The sequence below is a fragment of the Montipora capricornis genome, chromosome 6, assembly GCF_036669925.1.
Source record: "Montipora capricornis isolate CH-2021 chromosome 6, ASM3666992v2, whole genome shotgun sequence".
In the NCBI taxonomy this organism is placed as follows: Eukaryota; Metazoa; Cnidaria; class Anthozoa; order Scleractinia; family Acroporidae; genus Montipora; species Montipora capricornis.
This window is the reverse complement of record NC_090888.1, coordinates 37,339,157-37,346,656: the sequence shown is the minus strand read 5'-3', so window position 1 is coordinate 37,346,656 and position 7,500 is coordinate 37,339,157. Positions and strand designations below refer to the sequence as shown.

The window sequence follows — 7,500 nt, the reverse complement described above, 5'->3', positions numbered from 1 at the left end:
GGAGCAAGGTAAGGTTGGCGTGTTGATTTCACTAATGTTCCGTGGGTTGGATTACAACTGGTTTTTGGTCCTGTTCTCCCCAATTTTTCAGTTCTCTGGTTTTTCCTTTCACCAAAAACTATTCTTTTTTGTAACAATATTTATTTGAAGCATTCCTGACCCCATTTGCTTTTGCATACTTTTTCTGGGGGGGGGCTATGTCACGCAAAATGATGAAATTATGTCCAAAAGTAAAATGAAACATAAGTTATTATTAAAACTTTTGAACAACATAAAAGAAATACATAAAAAGGAGAGAGCAGCGTGGATGGACAGAAATGGACGAGATTGAAACGGATTGCAATTGGGTAGGCTCGAAAAAAGTCGGCCCGACGATTTTCAAGTTTATGGATAAAGGTACTTTTTGCTCAGAATCATCTTGTTTGTGATGGAACGATAATTTTATCAGTAAAGGAATAGACCTCTTTAGCTAGACGTTTTGTTTTCCCATTTCAGACCATGTGATGTTCCCAAGGGAATTTTCCTTTTGTTTTTTCGTAAGACGACATTTGAAAGAAACTGTTCCCTGGAATAACATCACGTGGTCTGAAATGGGAAAACAAAACGTACAAGCTAAAGAGGTCCATTCCGTTCTATTCCATATTATCATTTTCGAGTTTTAAACTCGTGATTAACTAAAGACATCCTTTAAACACCACCTTGAATTACGTGACATAGCAGCTTGAACTTATTTTGTATTTTATGTCGTTTATTTCATTCTCTCCGTCTGACCCAAATATACGATAAAATCTGTTTGTTTTTGTCTTGTCATGGCAACTACAGTTCAATCGCCAAGGAGATAAGAATTTAATTTTATATATTGTAATCTTGTATGATAGGTATTACGAACACAGACAGCTGCGTGTGTGCTGTCAAGGGTTTCCAATCCCACAACTATTTCATGCCAATATAATGCGTTCTTTAAATTGTCTAAACAGCAAAATCAGAAGAGCTCAGACTTTTCAAAGCAAATCACTTAAACAGTGGTGTCAATTCACGGTTATAATTTGTTACATCTCGTACTCACGACCTGTCGCGCTCTTTCTAATCACAGTGTACATTATTCCTTTCTTCTAGTTGGCAAGTTTGAAGGTAATTTCAGTGTCATTATATTGCCATCTCCGGTCTATTATTGTTTGTGTTCAAGTGCGTGTTTTCTTTTTTTTTTTTTCCGGAGTTATCACGCACTACTTCCAAACAGAACTTCCGGTTACTTGAAGTTACTTGAAGGCTTACACAGAATGGCGGATTAAAAGCACGATGATATCACGCGCACGCTTACTTTATAGTAGTTGGGTGAAAAATTCTATCTGATGCAAAAGCTACTTTTTAGCCACGTTAAAAATGTACCAATATTCGATTTATGCGCAGGCGTCGTTAGTGTCTAGCAATCAACATTCAAAGCGATTCATGCCTTGTACACTTAAAATAAACGTAACCAGGGGCATTTCCCAAAACAAGATGCATATTCAGTTGATTGTTTAAAATAATGGCTAAGTACTTCTAAGCGTGCGCATTAAGTTTCACCGCTAAATTATGCCATTCTTTGTCCACTTGTTCTAAAAACGAAGTTACTGCTCGTAATCTCATTCACCCCAAATACTTGTCCGAGCCACTTCGATAGAACAAAGGATCCATCCATGGCTTTTCAGAGCATCTTGGAATAGTAGTTACATTACTCCGACTGGCCATTAAGGTATATGGACTCCATGACCAGAAGCTTCATCGAGTGGCGCTTTGGATAAGAAAGAGGCACTACAACAATATACTGACTAAACAGTTACTCCGCGACATCTTTCATAAACTCCTTATCACCGATATTCCAGTAACAAAAGGCGAAGACAGGACTTTTCAGCAATCAAGAGCCGACCAGACACTGCGTGATATAAACAAGCTACCGAATAACATAAGGTAACGATGTTGAATGGTGGGGGTATGTTTATAGTGAAATAAAAATGAACAAGAAGTAATCGATAATGATGACATCCATGTAATTAAATTTCCGGTTAAATTCTTAAATTTCTGCATCGATTCTGAGAAAACCACTCATAAAATCAGTATGCAATCATGTATTGAATCTCATGTCATTTATTTCTGAGAAGCCCAAGAAAATTGCGTTTTACTCAAATATTATATACTGTATTTCCTCGAATAATAGCCGGGGGCGATTATTTCTTTTTTCGCACCAAAAGGAAGCGATTATTCGAGGGAAGGCGATTATTCGAGGGAGGCGATTATTTCAAATATTTCTCACAGAAGGTCGTGCCTTAAATATTTTGTATTATTATACCATTAAATCAAAAAAATAATCACATCAAATATAAACCGAACATGGGCTTTTTACTGTTTCAAATTTGTTTCGTTGATTACTGCAATCAATGTTCAATGTCAATATCTTCGGCGACAGCAGGTCAGAGCCTGACTTTAACTGGATCAGAGGGGAGGGGGTATGTTGTTCCAGTCCATCACTACTCCGTCTGCAACTATGAAACATGATCGCGAAGGACTTTGGCTCAATGCTCTTAACCCCGATGTTTTTAAATAAAAAAAGATCTAACAGCCTGTGGCGCAAATTCGCTCAAAAAGTTCTTGATTTGATACATTTCTTGAAAATTTTTGGAACCTCCTAGCGCAATCCGGAAAATTTGTGGTTTTATGAGGCATGGGTACATCCTTCATTTGACATCACAAACTTCTCTGAACCGGTTTGGATTTAACGAACTTTGTATAGCACATTAAAAGTATTATCCAGAGAGAGAGAAAAAAAGCAAGATATCATAGGAAAAAGCCAATAACCAATAAAAATCTATTAAATTTCCAATATGGCGCTATGAATGTAAATTTAGGGAATGTGAGTGAGAATCAGATTGGTACAGGGCTGACTGTAATGCTCTTGTTTTTGCATCCTCGACATCAAGCAATGGTCAGGTGAGCACAGCTCATCGCTGAATGACAATAAAACAGAGTTTATTGTCATCGGAACCTGGCAGCAGCTACGCAGGACCAATTAATCAGAAATTTGTGTCGGTGAGGCTGTGATCCCGTCATTGCCATCAGTGAGGAACTTGGAGTCTTGATTTGACCAGACCTTTTCTATGGCAACGCAATTGAGTAAGAAATGTAGTGCCTCTTTTTACCATCTTCACAACAAGGAAAAGTAGGAAACATTTATCTCTAGAGACAACAGAAACTTTAATCCATGCATTTGTCACCAATACGGTGGATTACTGCAACAGTTTACTGTACGGTCTCACTGCGTATCAAATAGCAAAAGTTCAGTGCGTTAAAGAATGCGGCTGCTAGAGTTATTCTTAACGAACGCAAATATTATCACATTAATACTCCGTAACTGAAGCAGTTACATTGGTTACCGGTTAGTTATAGGATTCAGTTTAAGATTTTATTGATAACTTTTAAAGCCATTCACAATATGTGTCCGGAGTATATCAGAAGTTTCATTACTATTAGACCCGTAGCCCTAGGCACCCGATCATTAAGATCCTGTAGAGGTCCACTAGCTAGTGACCGTGGTCACCGTGTCGAGATGTAAGTCATACAAGACGTTAGGTGACCGTTCATTCATTCATTTGGACGGCACCCATGCTATGGAACAATCTACCAACTGAAATCAGGAGCTGTCTTAGCATTAGGAGCTATTCTAACTCTTTTTGAATCTGATATGTCCTGTCGCATTTTAGATACAACCGGAAATATAGGAATCTACCATCTTGAAAACATGCCATCCGTGGAATCGTGGATTTGAAGCCGGTGTTTGCAACCTGCTATTTTTGTCCTTCTAACATCAAGGAAACAGTAACGAAAAGGCAATGAATTGCCCTCTCTGTTCTCTTGACTTTTCTTGGGTAACGAAAAAGCAAAGAACATTGTGTTAACACCACCATTCTGTTTCGAGTGTCGCTTGACGACTGAGCATCGTGTTGTTTGTGCCAGTTTGGAGGGTTCTTTTCCGTCTTTGAGGAATTCAAAACAGGAACTTAACATTAACACCGCAAAGACAAAGATGCGATATTACGTAACTGTTCCTTAGTTAACAGGTAACTAAGTCAACCGATATTAACCAAATCATTCTTTCTTTGGACAAATTGAAAACAATCAAGGCATTTTGAAACTGTTCTAAGTCGCTTTCTCGCTCCAGCGGACGAACTTCAAGTGTCAGCAACGAGAGGAGAGTGAACTGACTTGTCCACTTACTGATGCAACTACAGCAAGAGATTAGGATGCAAGATTAGTGTGCCTGCTGGTATAATATCTCGCTGGTGTCAGAGAATTTAGGATGAGTTCCAGGGGAGGGTCAAGACAGTTCAATCCCTTACCTAAGGAGGGTCGTTTTATTTTCCCCCCTGCTAATTCTTGACAAGTCCCTAACTACGTATGTATCTATGGTACAAGCAACCAGGTCAATGTTTGAAAGTGTCCAACCATTTCATTGGCATAACAATACCCTAGAACCTCTTTTAAAGCGAATTTCTCACATGAGTTGCCTTTGAAAATCAATTATCGCGTTGGACGATCCTCAAAGGTTACCAGTTTTTTCCTCCTTCCAAAGACAGAAGACTGACGTCTGACGTACGCTAGCGCTGTGATAGACTACCATTAGCGTTGCAAAAAGACTTCCCCCTCAAAGATAATCTGCATGCTTTGGAATCAAAAAGTCATGCATAAATGGACCATCGCCCAAAGACTACTAACTTTTGACCATGGACTACGAAGACTGGGCCTAGGAATGAATCTCCTAAGACAGCAACTAAAGCCTGGTTTTACTAGCGACGGAGTCGGAGTCGTAAGAGCTCTTATGACCTAATGAAAATCAAAGATCGGAGTCGTAAGAGGAGTCGTAAGCTCGACGGAATCGGAGTCGGAAGAATCAGAACATTTCCATTTTCTTCCTACTCCGTTTATGACTCCGTCGCTTATGATCCAGTGAAACCTAGAGTGCAGAAACGAAAGAACCAACCAATCACAATGCTTGGAATCGAGCTTTGTGATTGGTTTATTCTTCCGCCTCTGCTTCCGACTTCGACAATGATCGCAACTGGCGACGGAGTCATAAGCGGAATCAGCTTCCTGCTTCCGACTCCGACAGTTTGATTTTCACTAGATCGAATCGCTCTGTGCTTCTGATTACGACTCCGACTCTGACTCCGTCTCTAGTGAAAACCAGCCTTAAGACAGCTACTTTTCGTTTTTATTTCAACTGCTTTGACGATCCATTGCGTGACCTGAACGCATGCTACTACTTGTATCTTTGAGGGTTTATAGACTGCATTCAGCTAACGCCCTTCCAACCACTTTAACAGTCACTTCACTAAAGGCAAGCAATTTTGTTTTACCTATCAAACAAATAAAACGTTTTAAGGGTTTTGTAAAATGAATTCATGTATCACTTCCTAGGAGCGCTGTGCCCTGTTTCTAGCTTAGATCTACTCGTACTGATCTGGCACCTCTAAGTTGAACAGAGACCTTACGTAATTGAATTTTGTTCGGGTTAATTTATTCAACCATTACGTGTGTTTATTCGTGTTCTTAAGATGTTTAAATGAGCATCATAATAAGTGAACGAACATAGCACTTTCATTATGTCAAAACTGAACTCATATTTCTGGATGAGATCCCCCAAAAGAGAACAACATGAGCCAGCGTACTTCCGGCGCAGCACCTGGCTTTCGAGTCTGTTGAACTTGAAACTTGAAGAAACTGACGTGCATTTCATCAAGATGGTAAAAAGTCTGTTTCTGGGTTTTTTTCCCGAGAAGAAACTGACCTTTCGAATTTGGTAACTAGCCTTTATGTCTACCATGTATGAAGTTAATAATCTGACCGAGACAGGCACTTACCACCCTACTTAATATAATATATGGAAGCCCGTATACTTTATTCGTTATTTGGCAATAGCGATTCTTCACTTAATTGTGTGAAAAGTTCAAATGTAACAGATTTATTGCGTGCAAAAATAACTGTGAGGTTTGTTCCTTCACGAAAATGTCCATCATGGTCTCCATCTTAGTTTGAAGCAGTAGTCAGTAAACGGATCAATTACTGCTGAAATAAAATGTCAAATTTTACAAAAATAGACTTCTATTTTGAGCAGATAAAGCTAAAAATATTCTTCAACATTCAGTCATAAACAATTTTCAAACCCCTTTCAGCATTTAGCTGAGCAAACGCTGTGTCGGCATGTTCAATGCAATCGAAATTCATACTGGAAACCGGTAGAACTGAGGTGGCGAAATACAAATTCGTCCAAAAGCGAATTGTAGTCGTAATGAAGGTGCCATGATGATATTTGCTTATCTTTGCTTTACGTAAAATTTTGGATTCATGCTTTTCAGAAGGCCTTTCTCACGGATATTGAAAAATATTGAGCCTCTGTGTTAACATAAAATTTGTCACGATGGAATGAAAGTCGCTTTGCGGCAGACCAAAGCAAAAGCCTGCGGCGGATATTAACGACTAATTATTACATTAAGTCGCGCTTCATACTTTTTCTATGAAGACGATAAATGAAAAGCAGCCGTAACGGAGAGATTATCAGACAGAATACTTCTTGGTTAATAGTAGCCAGTGGAAACCGCAAGGCCGTGATATCGGCATGTTTATGTATCGCACTTATTTCTTCTCGGGTGGATGGTAATGTTTTAAAGAAATTTCTTAAGTTTAAAGCAAACAACAAATCCTTTGGAGAAGCAGAAATATTTTCCTTCTCAGGTTGAGGTATCATACTGCTCCCGCGGTGCCTTGCCAACTCAGGTCAGTGGATGCTATAAGAAATTCTTAAAAACTCATTTCTCGTTATCTATAAAGCTGGGTTTCTTCAGTGCGTTTGGTAGATAGCTCAGTTCAGTTACATCTTCTTTCGATCAGGTTTACACTAAGGTATGTACTCTAGGATTGTAATAGAAATTTTTCGGCACATGAATAGGGTGACTGTCGGGGAGTGTATGTACGTCTATGTCAAAGGGACAGTACTCTTGTCGGCTGTCGACGTTAATATTGCTAAACTTTCAAACTTTCGTGTTTCTGGGAGCATGATTAAAGTTTATTAGGAGAATATTGTTGGTTAAAGTAATCATTAATGACTTAAGAAGCTATCATTTGAGTTTGTTGTACGTGTGGGAAAAAATTATGCAGATGTAATTTACTATATTTGACTGCGAACGTCGTCACGATTTAAGTTTGAAGTCAGAGATCAATCTACACCGCCTTTTTGCCTAAAGCCTGGCCGTGCCTGTAGACATTTTGTGCCACTTTTGTTTTCACTGCTGATTGGCAGATAAATATTTGGATAACAAATTTGCGGTGAGCAGAAATACATGTGAAGCTACACAACCACATCATAAATCTTGTATTCGCCGATCGATAGAACAATTTCGTGACGTCCTTTTTGAAGGTGTTACCGGGTTATTTTTGAAAGCTTGGCAATTTTTCCGGTCTCCTTAAAGC

At 39.0% G+C, this 7,500-nt stretch overlaps 1 protein-coding gene across 1 annotated transcript in view; it reads left to right on the top strand.

The window, feature by feature from the left end:
- The first annotated feature begins 6,466 nt into the window (after window positions 1–6,466).
- LOC138052056 (rap1 GTPase-activating protein 1-like) overlaps window positions 6,467–7,500 on the top strand; it is a 45,373-nt gene continuing 44,339 nt past the window's right edge. The window contains 1 exon segment of the mRNA XM_068898410.1: window positions 6,467–6,807. The gene's annotated coding sequence lies outside the window, so the exon portion shown is untranslated.